The sequence below is a fragment of the Coenobita brevimanus genome, chromosome 26 (genome assembly GCF_032717465.1).
Source record: "Coenobita brevimanus isolate Jiangsu-jjx chromosome 26, ASM3271746v2, whole genome shotgun sequence".
In the NCBI taxonomy this organism is placed as follows: Eukaryota; Metazoa; Arthropoda; class Malacostraca; order Decapoda; family Coenobitidae; genus Coenobita; species Coenobita brevimanus.
This window is the reverse complement of record NC_136979.1, coordinates 5,108,920-5,124,640: the sequence shown is the minus strand read 5'-3', so window position 1 is coordinate 5,124,640 and position 15,721 is coordinate 5,108,920.

Below are 15,721 nucleotides of genomic sequence, written 5' to 3'. Positions count from 1 at the left end.
TGTACCGTGTAGACTAAATCGCTAAGGAACAGGAGTTACGTCATTTCCAAAGGCATAATGTGACCCAGATTCCGATGCTCCCCTGTACTGTAACGCTTTTAGTGTGATCTGACAACTAATAATAATAATAATAATAATAATAATAACAATAATAATAATAATAATAATAATAATAATAATGATAATAATAATATATAATAATAATAATAATGATGATAATAACAATAATAATGATGATGATGATGATGATGATGATGATGATGATAATAATGATAATAATAATAACAATAATAATAATAACAGTAAGGAGAGGAATAATAATAATAAGAAGAAAATGAAGAAGAAAAAAAAGAACAACAACAACAACAACAACAATAAAAAAATCATAAAAATAATAATAATAATAACTTTCAGCTCATTTGAAGACCAAGTACTGTTAGAATGGAGGATCGATTTGGCTAGTAACCAAGGAGACTCATGCCTACCCCATAACTAAGGCCATCAAAATTCACGCCACCACGATATAGTATTTAGGCTATGACAGTGACCCAGTTCCCTTAGATGAAAAAAAATATTGTATCAACCCCTTCAGTAGGAAGACGTGTTTGCTAGCCTGCCTAAATCGTCTGGAGGGAGAAAGAACAAAACCCAAAATTCGTCTTGTAGGGGTTGATGGGGTCTCTCTCTCTCTCTCTCTCTCTCTCTCTCTCTCTCTCTCTCTCTCTCTGTCATGGGTGTGAAGAGGTTAAATAAAGTTTTTCTTATATTAGAATTGCATTATAATCTGAGTAGGAGGGAAGAGGAAGAGTGTTGGAGAGGAGAGGGAAGGAAGAGGAGGAGAAAGAGGAGGAGGAGGAGGAGGAGGAAGAGAAGGAGGAGGAGTAGAAGAAGGAGGAGAGGGAAGAAAAAGGGAAGGAGAGGGAAGGAAGAGGAGTAGCAGGAAAGGAAAGGAAGAGGAGGAGGAGGAAAAAGGGGAGGAATGTGAAGGAAGAGGATTATGAGGAGAGGGAAGGAACAGGAGAAGAAGGAGGAGGAGGAGGAGGAGGAGGAGGAGAGGGGATACTAAAAAGACTGATAGAGAAGGAAGCAGAAGGAAGGAGGACAGAGATGGAAGATGAATAAAATTGATGGAGAAGAGGAGGAAAAATGTGAAGGAAGAGGAGCAGTGATGAAGAAAGGAACTGTGAAGGAAGGAAGGAAGACAAGGACGAGAGATGGAAAAGAAGAAGAGGGCAGGAAGAAGTGGAGAAGGAATAATGGAGAAATGGAGAGATGAGAAGGAAGAAGGAGGAGAGGGAAGGAGAAGGGGTGATGGAAAAGAAGGAGGAGGAGAGGGAAGGTAGAGGAGGAAGAAATGATGGAGAAGAAGAAGAAAGAGGAGACTGAAGGAGAGAGAGAGAGGGGGGAGAGAAGAGGAGGAGAAGTGAAGGAGAAAGGAACGGTGGAGAAGGAAGAAGAGAGGTGGAGAAGGAAGGGGAAAGGAGACGGAAGGAAGAGGAAGAGGAGTTGAAGGAGGAGATGGTAAGAAGGGGAGAAGAAGAGATGTAAGAGAGGGAACAAGGAGAAGAAGGAAGGAGAGAAGGATGGAAGAGGAGGAAGCGAAGGAGAGAAGGAAGGAAGAGAAGGAGGCGAAGGAGAGAAGGATGGAAGAGGAGAAGGCGAAGGAGAGAAGAAAGGAAGAGGAGGAGGCGAAGGAAGGAAAAATATTAATCACAGCAGCGAGAAATTTAAAAAGGTGAGCGAAGAGGAAAAATGGACAGAAGAGGAGACAGGCATGGAGGAAAAAAGCGAGGTGACTGGGAACAGGTGTGTGTGTGTGTGTGTGTGTGTGTGTGTGTGAGAAAGAGAGAGAGAGAGAGAGAGAGAGAGGGGGGCGGGAAAGGGAGGAGGAGGAAGAAGAAGGAGGGAAAAGTGGGAGGAGGGAGAGAAGAGGAGGAGATGGAAGAGGAGAGGGAAAGGATAGACGAGGGAGAGGGTAAGGAGGAGGAAGATAAAAGAGGGTGAGGGAGGAGGAGGGAGAGAAACAGGGAGGGGAGAGAGAAAAAGAGGGAGGGGAGAGAGAAAAAGAGGAAAAGGGAGAGAAAGGAGAGGAAATGGAGGGAGAAAGGAGAGAAGAGGGGTGAGGATGAGGAGGAAAGCGAGAATAGGAGATGGGAAGAAGAAGGAGGCAGCGACAAGAGGTGAGAGAGGGAAGGAAATGGAGGGCAGGAAGAAGAGTGGGAGGGGGAGAAAGAGGAGGTGGAATAGGAGAGGGAGGGAGGAAAATGTGGGGAGGGGAAGGGAGAGAAATAGGCACGCTGATCGTTTTTGTTCTTTCTAGCAGCTTTCAGGAGAGAGAGAGAGAGAGAGAGAGAGAGGGAGAGTATGACCTTACTCAACGGCATATTCTCTCTCTCTCTCTCTCTCTCTCTCTCTCTCTCTATATATATATATATATATATATATATATATATATATATATATATATGTATATATATATATATATGTATATATATATATATATATATATAGATAGATAGATAGATAGATAGATATAGATATATAGATAGATAGATAGATAAACACACATGCATACCAGCAGGAATACCTGGTACTGGCCAAGTAAAAGACTGGTCGTCCATACCGGCATTGCCTGGAGCCTTCGTGGGCTACCTCCCGAGGGAGGGTGGCCCCCGAGAAGTTTCCCCCTGCCTAAAACTTGATCTGGGTGGAGGCCTAACATTGTCCAAAATTTCCTTTTACTAGGTAAAAAACTATGAAAGCTCTCACACCGATGGAAGGTGACCCACGGGGGTCTCACCCTTCCCAAATCCTGGCCTGTGTAAAGGCCTATTATTGTGCAACTTTTCGGTTTCCCTGGAAAAAAAATTAGCATACTACCACTATCATCACTACCACTGTCATCATTACCACTACCACCACAAACACTCACCATTAACACTATCATCATTATCCTATTAACACTGTCATCTACCCTCTTACCTATTGAACACGACCCTCTCACATCACGTTCCCGTCTACACCACGCTCCCACCTACACAACACATCCACCTACAACACCCTCTCACCTGCACCACCCACACACCCACACCATTCTCCCACCTACACTGCCCATTCCATTAACCTTTGTCCGGGTTATAGTAAACTTAAATTACGGTGATAGTGGTGGTGAGCCCCAACCTGGTGTTGGTGTAATACTGATCTTCACTACTTCCATCTTCCCTAATCTGGTCGGAGCGCAGGTCTACCTCTGTGCAAGATTTTCGTTTCCTTGGAAAAAATAAAATCTATCAGAACACAGAGGAAAAACACAGACAAAGAGACAAATATTTCACTATACAGGTAGATAGAGACAGTTAAATCGATAGACATAATTGAGATAGCCTTTTCTGTGCTTATTTTTAACATTTGTCTTATGTACTCGTGCATATTACAGCGAACATTTGAAGTTTTCCACATTCGAAGTTTTCCAACAGATAAGCCACAAAAAGTATATCGATTAAGGAACCATCAATCAAAGCTCTCTATAAATGAATGAAGTTTATCAATAACTATGATTAATTACGTAGTATGCCATACATTTCCTAGAGCCCCGTCCCTGCAGCGTGGACTGTGAGCCTGGAAAGTTACCGTCAACGTTACTTCAATACACCTGCGTCTATCAAAAATTATTTACTACATTAATCTAACTCTCCTCAGCACACATAAGCCTTGCCATCTCTAGCCACACTTCAGCTAACCCAACCTACACTAACCTAGCACTTCCATTCCTCAGACGACACAGAAAATTATGAATTAATTAAGCTAAACTAATCTTTTTCAGCAACTACTCCGACTAGACCTTATAGTCATTATTTAATCACTTCACCCTAAGGAAGTTATTTCTATTTAATCCTTGCTGCCACCAGACGATTTTTTCGGCTTAGGAACATTCCCTCGTAGTGAAGGGTCTAAGCAACGCTATATCTAACCCCTTCAGGTCGAAAAGTATCCCCTAAACTGAACAATATACTTTAGAGATATCAAGATAAAATAAATTGTACGTCATCGAATTGAAGGGATTAATGTAACTTAAAATAATATATAGTCTCTCACCCAAACACCTCCTCCTCCTTCTCCCCTTCCAAGAAAACACGCACACACACACACACACACACACACACACACACACACACACACACACACACACACACACACACACACACACATACACACACACACACACACACACACACACACACACACACACACACACACACACACACACACATTCATCCATCATCCTGACACTGAGTAATGAAGGGCGGACAAGAAAATGAACAAATGAAGGGTGTTATTCACGACTAAAGGCTGTGAGTGTAGGCCTGAGGGAAAGCGTTAGTCACGGCTTCTCTAGTTAACTCTTAATTTTGTTATGGCACTGACCTTATTTAATTATTTGTGTTATTTAGGTACTGTAAGATACCGGAGAGGGGCGCCTTCATGTGGTGGCACAGATATAACTGGGCGGGTCCGCTGCCTGGTTATACAAACATCCCTCAACTACTTCCCTATCCTCCGAATGAAAGAGGATGAATTCCAGGGGGGTCACTTATCCCTGCAGTCCATTCTGTTCACATTTCAGATGAACCTGGGGACACAGTAATAAAAAATTCTGTACACTCGAGTAAAGTTTCGTCTCACACTCGCTCACCGTTCGAACCAATGAATGAGATAGCGGTTAGACTTTCTTCAATCTAGCAGCAGCGCATGAGAGGGATGGGAACTGGAGGACGAGGAGGAGGAGACGCCAACTACCCTATCCCTCCTTCTCCTATAACCTAACTCATCACACACACAGTTACCAGACTGGCGAGTGTCTAGTTACCGCTTCACTGATACTCGTCTCACTGTTAGAGGTTTGAACTAGTGGAAGAATGAATAACGTGAACCTTTTCTTGAGAGTACACCTGCAACCATTAATACCGATTTACTTATTCAGGTATTGCAATCAGTAGCAATGATTTTCGAACCTAGTAATGCGATCTTTGGAGTCAGTCGATTTTTTTTTTTTTTTTTCCCAGAATATCAGATAAGGGTCTCAGTAACTGTTTCGACAACAATGTGAAGCGATATTATTGTCGGCAAATGTGGATACCTTTGTTTAGATAGCTTTTTCTGTTTATATGTGAGACTGTGTGGATGAGGTGGTGGCCTACCGAGAAAAGAATGAACTACTGAGCTCCCAGTATCTAGCTCAGTCCTCATCTACTGCATGGAACAGCTGTGGGCAGTGTTCCATGTCCTGTACTTTTTCACTGCTCGTATCCAAGTCTGTTCCTGCAAGTACCAAGACATCATTCCTGAGTGAGATTATTCTGAACATAACGCAATATAAAACGTGAATGATAGCGCCCAAGTGGTGGAGTGTGAAGGTGCGTGGCGCCAAATGAATGAACTGATTAACTTACCATATGATCAGCCTGACAAAAAAGTATAAACAGTTTTAATTGGTTCCAGGTCATCTTTTTATCGCATTTATTCCCGTCTTATTCAGTTTAACTTCGTTCATAAACTTTTAAAATTATGCTCATCTTTAAATAGTTAGCCGATTTTCCCTTACAGAGAGGAGGGGGGTAGAAAGGTCAGACGGAGGGGGGGTTAAGAACAGAAAGATCGAAAGGGAAATTGATGGAGAAAGGAATAAACAAAAAGGAGAGGAAGTAAGCAGGATGGATAGTAGAAAAATGGAGGAAGAAGCAAAGAGAAGAAAGACGGGGGTGAAAATAACTGTGGAGAAAAGACAGGAAGAGGAGAAACAAAGCAAATACCAAGTGAGAGAGAGAGAATGAGAGGATGAGAGGAGGAGGAAAGGGGGAGGGAGTGGGAGGAGTAGAATGGAGGTCAGTGGAGAAGGGACGAGAAAATAAAAAGGACAGAAGAAAGAGAAAAGAGTAACGGAAGAGCAAATGAAAAAGCAGGAAGGAAAGTAAAGAAAAAGGCGAAAAACAGAGGAGAAAAGGGAGGGAAACACATTGGAGAGAAGGAGGGGAGAGAGGGGGAGGTGAAGAAAAGATGGGAGTGTGATAAAATAGACGAGAAGAGAGAAAGGGAGTAAAAAGCAGTGAAAAATGTAAAAGCAGAAAGGAAAAGAGAGAAGCTGGGGGAAAGAGAGTTAAAGAGACGAGGAAAAGAGGGGGAAATTAAATACAGTAGTAAAGAGGAAGCAAGGAGGAAAGCAAAAGGGAAAAGAGTAAGAGAAAGAAGAAATATTATGAGAAGTGAGGAAAGGAAGGAAGAGAAAGTGAGAGTAGAGAAAATATAATGATGCCAAGCTCCATATTTACAGAGCTACTTGAACTTAAGCTGTGGATAAGATTGTCTGTGTATACTATATTCCTCACCCATACAGCTGCCATACACTTCACTGCCAAGCTAGGGTGAAGAGGAAAGTGAGAAGAAGATGATGATGATGATGATGAGGAGGAGGAAGAAGGAGGAGGAGGAGGAGGAGGAGGAGAAGAAGAAGAAGAAGAAGAAGAAGAAGAAGATGATGAAGAAGAAGAAGAAGAAGATGAAGAAGAAGAAGAAGAAGAAGAAGATGATGATGATGATGATGATGATGAGGAGGAGGAGGAGGAGGAGGATAATGACGATAATGATGATGAAGATGATGATGGAGAAGAAGAAGAAAAAGAAAACGAATATGAAACGAATTCTAGGGATATTAAATTATTGGACTGACATCTAACAGTCCTGGATTCGATCCCCGGCGTAGTATAGGTGGATTAAACGTAGCTATTATGGAAGTATTTTTATCCTACAGTTAATTAGCCCTCTCATCGGTGGAACAGCTCTAGTGGTCTGTCTCAGTTGATGTTAAACGTATTTTCTTCATTTAACTCTGTGTGTGTGTGTGTGTGTGTGTGTGTGTGTGTGTGTGTGTGTGTGTGTGTGTGTGTGTGTGTGTTAATACTGTCCTTAATAACCCACTCATCGTCGGGTCAACTCTCTCCAACGCCAGACGATACAAGTCAGGTGAAAATGGGTCATAGGAGCCTGAGAGTGTTAATTTCCTTGATACATGCGAACACAGTAGAAAGACCGCCTCCCCCACCCTCTTCACGCCACCCTCGCTACTAAAATAAAATACTGGTGCATAAGCAGAGCGTGACCTTCCCTTCTACGCTCCCTCTCTTCGTGTTTTCACCTTTCTCTCCACCTCTCCTTGTTTTCCTCCCTCCCTCCCTGTTTCCTTCTCTCCCTCCCTCTTTTTTTCCTTCCCTCCCTTCAGCCATTTTTCTTCCCTCCCTCCCACCCCCTTTCTTTCCATTTCCTCACTCACTTTTTCTTTCCCTTTCATGATCTTTTCTTCCTTCCTATCTTTTTTTTCTCTTCTCCCACCCTTTTTCCTACTCCCTTTCCCACTCATTTTCCTTACCTTTCTGTTTGCCTTCCATATACATTTTTTTTCCTTTCCTTCCTGTTTTCCTTCCCTCACACTCTTAATTCTTTCCTTCCTTGATTCCCTCCCCATTCCTCTCTCTCTCTCTCTCTCTCTCTCTCTCTCTCTCTCTCTCTCTCTCTCTCTCTCTCTCTGCAGGAACGCTTAACAAACCTAGATATCCAACTCCGCTAAGCACAGGTCACGAGGGAATGCAATCCAAGTTAGCATATAAATCAAAGGACATAATAATATGGTATAAAAAAAAAAAAATCCGCATCAGCCCACTTCTTCGTAGCGTCACACCTCCCAAAAATCACCTCCAGTTAGCAAAGATAATATTCTGCCTGTTGACAAAGTGGCGATTTTGTGTCACATAGTATTGTCATATCTAATCGCTAATTCCACAGTGACCTACGACTCTCGGATGGAGGCTGAGGGTGTGGCTCTACGGATAAACTGGATGGCGTGTAGGATATTGGGGTTGATTTATGCATCCACAGTTGATCGCTGGAGCCATGCCGGAGGTCTTCAAACTATTTTCTCCTCAGTAACGTAAATGATAAACCGATTTGCAATGCTGTAGACCAGTAGTTCTTAACCTTTTATGAGTCACGGACCCCTTTGAGAATCTGGTGAAAGCTATGAACCCCTTCCCTACAAAAATGCACATAAGCGCGTAAACACAGCATTTTGTTTATTTTATTGAACACTGCCTCACGCAGTGTATGACGCGCACAAAGTATAAAACGGTGTTTGCAAAGAATTATTTTCTTACTCTTTTTCATGCAAAAACTGATGGCCATTCGATGAAAAAATGAGATACATCCAACTTATGCAAATTAAACAAAACAAAACTTTAATTCTGCTCAAAAGTTCATTTCAACGAGAGGGCTGTTGTTGTTTGGCTTGAACAAGAAGATGAAATTGTGGAGTGGTCTTTGACAAGGAAACACTTATGTCATCGCTGACATCCAGTTGATTTCAAATTTTCGTTTTGATAGAAACAAGCACTGAAAACCCTGACTCACAAAGGTATGTAATAGCAAACTGAATCACAGCACCCATAGCTCGCGTTGCCAGACGAGGGTAGGCTTGTGTCAATGAACACCAGAATTCAAGACTTTCTTTTTTCTTTTTCTTTTCTTTTTTCAGCTAATAATGCCAAATGTCTATCTATCTATCTATCTATAGCCCGATGCCCTAATCCCGCAAAGGGTGGCCACAGACAAAACGCCTCCAAGTCGCTCTGTCACCCACCATTTGACTACCCTCCCCCCAACTCACCCCCACTCCCTCATATACCTCTCAACTCCATCCCTCCACCTCATCCTCTGTCTACCTCTCCCTCTACCTCCCTCCACCTCACCTACATACACCCTCTTAGTCAGTCTTTCATTCTCCATTCTCTTCACATGTCCAAACCACCTCAGTGTCATCACGCAATATCGCTAAATTGTTCTCAGTTATTCTGACTTTCATGGACCCCAGGTTAAGAACCCCTGCTGTAGACGGAGACAATACTCTCACCAGGGAGGCGTTTTCATAAATATTTTAAAAAGAGCTGGTGGTCAAGTGGTAAAGCGTTGGACTACTGTTTAAAAGGTCGTGAGATATACCCCAGGTCACGTCAGAGGAGGGAATGATAGTGAGATTTAAACGCCTCATGCAATCATAACAAAATTCTCAGGATCCTGAATGAAATAGACATCACGTGTATTCAGAATGGAAGGTGGGCACTAAGGTCGAAGTGGTGACATGTGAAGGTGTGTGGCGCCGTCTACTATGCGCAGAAGGATAGCAGAGCCTAGAGAAGTAACTGTATAATCTATGCCCAGAGTCGGAAGCGTAAAACAGACATCGCGGTGATACCCTGTTGTGCAACAAATGAGGAAGGAATGTTAATATGGTGAACACTGAGAGAGAGAGAGAGAGAGAGAGAGAGAGAGAGAGAGAGAGAGAGAGGAGTAGATGAATAAGTGTCTAACCTATTGTACAGGCTTCACCTTGACAACATACCTGACATAGTTAAGTGGTGAAGGTATGCGCTGATGACAGGTGACTTAGCATACCTGGCCATAACAGTAATTGACAGAGAGAGAGAGAGAGAGAGAGAGAGAGAGAGAGAGAGAGAGAGAGAGAGAGAGAGACGGGGGTTAGTTTTCTGAAGGGTAGGAAGAAAAGAAATCGAAATAGTAAGAACAAGAAGCGGAGCCAAGGCACAGAAAACTCTTCCTCGACAGTCATTTTAGTGCTGACGTATAAACACAACAGGATATTTAGTCAAAGATGTCACATATCAGATTTGGAGTAAATAGGGTGAAAATTGAGATTTTATGCCCTTTTGAAATTTTAGGCCCGACCCACCTGACATTGACCCCCCTCTACCACTAACTAGGGGATGACCCAGCTGATGTAATAAGGCGTGTTATAGGACGCAGATTTGAAAGATGCACCTTTGGATTTTGGTTTCACGTCGATATGACGAATTTGAAAGAGGTTATGGCGAAAAAATATATATATATCTTCCCGTTCCTCTTTTTTTTTTTTTTTTTTTTTTTTTTTACCATTTTGGGCCTACAGCCTGGGCCTTGACCCACTTGGCCCAAAATTTAATCAGGTGATCAGGTCACAGCCCATCACGCCTGTAATTTTAGACAAGTAGTTTTCTCGTAAAGTTGTTAACAAACAGACAGACAGACAAACAAACAATGAAAACAATACCCGTCCCCGAGCCCCTCCAGGGCGGTGACGGGTAACAAAAGAGGATAAAAACCACGATACATACATTCATGCATAGCCTAGAGAGAGAGAGAGAGAGAGAGAGAGGTATGCGATGACAGGTGACTTAGCACACCTGGCCACGAAGGTAATTGCCCGTAACACCTCTCACTCTCTCTTCCTCACACCTCGCCACAACATCCATTTATCATCCTTCATACTTTCCCCTCTATTCCCTCTCATACTTAAGGACATATTCTCTTCAGGAAGTTCCCTAACACATCTTCCTTATAGATTTATTCCTACACACACGTCCATATCGCCCCGTTAGAGTGCCTTATTAGGTAATCTTGTTAACAAATCGTGCTTAATTGGTCACTTTACTTTGTGGATTTGATTAATATACAAATACACCTCTTATACATTAAAAGATTTTAAAGTCACACGAAATATTTCAACGCCAACTTTCCTGCTGCCATTTACCTATTAATTTACGATCTTATTCATTCATTTAGTCAGTCAGTCAGTTAGTCAGTTAGTCAGTTAGTCAGTCAATCAGTCAATCAGACAGTCAGTCAGTCAGTTAGTTAGTTAATCAGTCAGTCAGTTAGTCAGTCAGTCAATCAGTCAGTCAGTCAGTCAGTTAGTTAGTCAATCAGTCAGTCAGCCAGCCAGTCAGCTAGTAGGTCAGTTAGTCATTTACCCCCCCTGGGGGTAGGGGGGTTTTCAAGAATACTCCCCCAGTATCCCTGCTTGTCGTAAAAGGCGACTAAAAGGGTTGGCGGAGGGTTAGTGCCCCTCCCCGGAAAACAACTAACTAAAAAAACAAACAAGAAGCCTCGGACAAGGACTGACCAAACGATGACGACCCAGGACCGGACAAAGGACTTGGTAATGAGTACATGGAATGTAAGAGGGGCGAATGATGAGGTGAAAGAGAGAGAGATTGTCCAGGTGCTTGAGGGTGCGAAAGTGGATGTATGTGGAATAACTGAAACAATATGGAGAGGAGAAAGTGTGAGAGAATGGGAGTATGGATGGGGTATATGTGCAGGAGTAGGTGAGAATGAGAGGGCAAAGGAAGGAGTATGTATAGTTGTGAGTAAAAGATGGAAGAGGAGCATAAGACAGTATGGATCAGTTGGGTCAAGGATTGTGTGGGTAAAGTTGAAAGTTGGAATACAAATGTGGGCGATTGTGTGTGCGTATGCGCCAACGCAAGATCGTGCTAGAAGAGTGAGAGAAGAGTTCTGGACAAATGTGGAAATGTGCATGGAAAAGTTTGGAAGGAATGAGAGAGTGTTTTTGATTGGTGATATGAATGGTAAAGTTGGGAATGTGAAGGTGGATGGAATAGTTGGTGAGTGGGGTGTGCCTGCTGAGATAGATGAGAATGGGAGTGCGTTAGTGGACATTTGTGCAGGGAGGGGGTTGGTGATAGCCAATACCCTCTTCAGGCATAAAATGATCCACAGGTATACATGGCGAGTGATGAGAAGGGTGGGTGGTGAACTGAATGAAAGGAAGGCAATGATTGATTATGTGTGTGTGGATGAAAGGATGCGAAGATGTGTAAAGGATGGAAGAGTGTATAGAGGTTGGGGGAGTGGACTTTCTGACCACTACTTGGTGGTGGCCAGAATTAGAATGCAAGTAAGATGGAGGAATAGAAGAAGGGAAAGACGAGAGGAAGGAGTAGTTGCAAGGAGAGTGGAAAGGTTACAAGATGATGAGAAAAAGGCAGAGTATAAGCGAGAATTGGAGGAACGATTGGGCAAATATGAATTGGAGCAGATGGGAGACGTGGAAGGTGTGTGTAAGATATTTACAGAAGAAATATGTGCAGCATGTGATGTGGTGTGTGGAAGGAAGAGAAGACGGAGGGGGGTGCAAGGAACAGCGTGGTGGACTGAAGAGGTGAAACAGGCTGTGGCACAAAAGAAGAAAGCATACAATGAATGTATGAGAAATAGGGGCGTGGAAGAAGTTGAGAGGCGGAAGAGAGAGTTATATGTGGAAAGAAAGAGAGAGGTGAAAAGATTAGTAAGAGAGAGTAAGAAGAGAGTGGATGAGGAATTTGGAAGGAATTTGAGTGTAAAGTGGAGGGACTGTAAGAAAATGTTCTGGAGAGAAGTGAAAAGAGTAAGACAGGGTGGAAGTGAAGTAAGCAGGGGAGTGAAAGATAAAAATGGTAGATTACTAGTGGAGAAGGGAGAAAAGTGAACAGATGGAGAGAACACTTTAAGGAATTGTTGAACGTAGAGGATGGAAGTAATGCGAGTATAAGTGGCTGGGGAATGGCTGGGAGAAGGAGGGAGGTGAGAAGACAGGAAGAAATCAGTAGGATAGAAGTTGTGGGAGCAATGAAGAAAGTTAAATCGGGGAAAGCCCCAGGAATTGATGAAGTGTGTGGTGAAATGCTGAAGCATGGGGGAGAGATAGTAGTAGAATGGATGTGGAAGATGTGCAGATTGGCCTGGGAGGAAGGTAGAGTCCCGGAGGATTGGAAGTCAGGTATAATTATTCCCTTGTACAAAGGAAAAGGGGAAAAAGAAGTGTGGTAATCATAGGGGCATTTGTCTTCTTAGTATAATAGGAAAAGTGTATGGTAGGATACTTATAGACAGAGTTAGAGAAAGAACAGAGAAATTAGTTGGAGAAGAACAGGGAGGCTTTAGGAAGGGAAGAGGTTGTGTAGATCAGATATTCATTGTTAGATCTTTAGTGGAAAAGTTTCTAGAGAAGGGAAAGAAGTTGTATGCGGCTTTCATGGATTTGGAGAAAGCATATGACAGGGTGGATAGACAAGGATTGTGGAAAGTGTTAAAAATATATGGAGTAGATGGGAAGTTGTTGAATGCTGTGAAGAGTATGTACGATGGTGCGAAGGCTGCAGTGCGTGTGGATGGTGAACTAAGTGAATTTTTCTCTTTGAAAGTTGGTTTGAAACAGGGATGTGTCATGTCTCCATGGTTGTTCAATCTGTACATGGATGGGGTAATAAAAGAGGTACAAGGTAGGGTAGTGGATGTTGGAGTGGCCCTGGTGAGAGAGGATAGTGTTTGGAAACTCCCTGTACTGTTGTTTGCAGATGATACTGTGTTGTTGAGTGAAGACGAAGGGGAGCTGCAAGGCTTGGTGGATGAGTTTGGGAGAGTGTGTAAGAAACGGAATCTAAAGGTGAATGTAGGGAAGAGTAAAGTGATGGTCTTTGAGAGGGGTGAAGTTAGTGAATGTACAGCGAGGTTGGATGGTGAGGAATTGGAAAATGTGAGTACGTTTAAGTACTTGGGTAGTGTGATGAGTAAGGATGGAGGTTTGGAGGGTGAAATGCTTGAAAGGGTACAGCAGGGAAGAAAGGTTGCTGGTTCTTTGAAAGCAGTGATAAGAAACAGGGAGGTGAGCATGGAAGTGAAAAAGTTACTACATGACAGTATTGTGATACCAACTCTAACGTATGGAAGTGAAGCTTGGACATTGTTGGAAGGACACAAGTCAAGAGTGAGAGCAGTGGAAATGAGTTATTTAAGAGGAGCCTGTGGAGTCACGTGGAGAGACAGGCTGACGAATGAAGATATAAAGAAGCGTTGTGGTGTGGATGTGGATGTGATAGGAAGCATTATGAGGAACACACTGAGGTGGTTTGGCCATGTGGAGAGGATGGAGGGTGAAAGACTGACGAAGAGAGTGTATGTGAGTGAGGTGGAGGGGGGGAAGAGGGAGGGGGAGGCCGAGGATGAGATGGAGGGATGGGGTGGAGAGGTATATGAGAGAGGGGGGTGTGAGTTGGGAGCAGGGCAGTGAAATGGCGGGGGACAGGGCGACTTGGAGGCGATTTGTTTGTGGCCACCCCAAACGGGATTGAGGCGTCTGGCAATAGATAGATAGATTATTTGTTTATTACTTCTGTTTTCTGAATGATCGACTCTGGACACAAACTAGACCAGGCCCAGCAGTCCTATGTGCAACAGGTGGCGCCACACACCTCATGTCACCACTTGGGGGCTAATACCATATTGTCTGTGAGAAAATATATGTCAAGGCGATCCTACTGAGGGCTGGGAGGAATGTGTCAGAGGGGACGATTGTATGATGAGTCTGTGGCTGCTGTGAAAGATCAACTATACTCCTCTCACCTCAACTTGGCCCATAGTTTCGTCCCATTGCAGTTCATTTCCAGTAACTCAGTGGCAGAAAAAAGACAATACTGTGACTATATATCCTTTCTATAGCACTTCTTCTTGACTAGCATCATAATCTAGCGTTAATCGATGCTAACAACTCAGCATTCAGGGCAGAGGTATGGTGATTTTAAGCCAAGTTATAATAAAAAGGGTATAGAACTGTTTTAGTGAATTCATATCCCTCAACTGCTCACTGCCCTGCCTTATTTCTGAGTTTTCTGGTCAGTATGTCATTTATTTACCATCTAGCCGTCACTATTCTGGTTTTACTCTAACCTGGCCTAAAACTGCCATCCTTCCATCCTCAGTGCTGAGATGTGATGAGAGGTAAACACTAGACTACGATGCTGGTCACGAATAGGTGCTATGGAAATGATGTAGCGTCAGAGCATCATCTTCTTCTGCCACTGAGCTATGTGAAATACGCAGCTAAAGGACGAAAATCTGGGCCAAGTTAAGATAAAAGAAGTACACCTGATACGACACACTCAAAGCCAAAATTTCGCACACAATCCCCTCCCAGCGTGTGTTTCAAATTCCACTACATAAGGGAGGAAGGGCCATGAGGCAGAGAGGAAGGGCCATGGGGGAGGGAGGAAGGGAGGGCCATGAAAGTGGGAGGTCTATGAGAGAGGGAGGGAGGGAGGGAGACGGGGAGGGCCATGAGGGAGAGAGGACCATTGAGGGAGGGAGGGAGGGACATTAGCGAGGCAGGGAGGGAAGGAGGGCCATGTGGGAGGGAGGACGATGAAGGAGGGAGGACCATGAAGAAGGGAGAGCCATGAGGGAGGGAGGGCCATGAGAGGGAGAGACGACCATGAGGAGGGAAGGAGGGAGGGAGGGCAATGAGGGAGGAAAGAGCCGTGTGGGAAGGAGGGAGGGCCATGTGAGAGAAAGAGGGAAGAGGAAGGGAGGACCATGGGACAGACAGGGACAGAGAGAAAGAGAACCATGACAGAGAGAGAGAGAGAAAAAAAAAAAAAAGAGAGAGAGAGAGAGAGAGAGAGAGCGAGAGTGAAACCAGACTAGGCTTCCCCTCTCAATGATCAACTGTCTCTCTCCTTTTGGTCTCTCGACGCTGCATTCCCCCGCCAAAAGAGTGGAGTTGCCCCCTACCCTTACTATTATTACCCGTTGCAAGCATACGCCCCTCCCCACACCTGGCGACATTCTCTCTCTCTCTCTCTCTCTCTCTCTCTCTCTGCTTTCACCCCTTCCATCTCCTCCTTTTACCCACACACCCACACCCTCCCCTACCCATTCTTTCCTCCCCTCACATCAGTACACCGCGCCTCAACTTCTCTCTCTCACCCTCATCCATTCAACCCCCTCTTCTTCCATCCCTCTCACCCACACCCTCCTATCTCTTCCAGTCTTTCTTCCCCCACCCTCA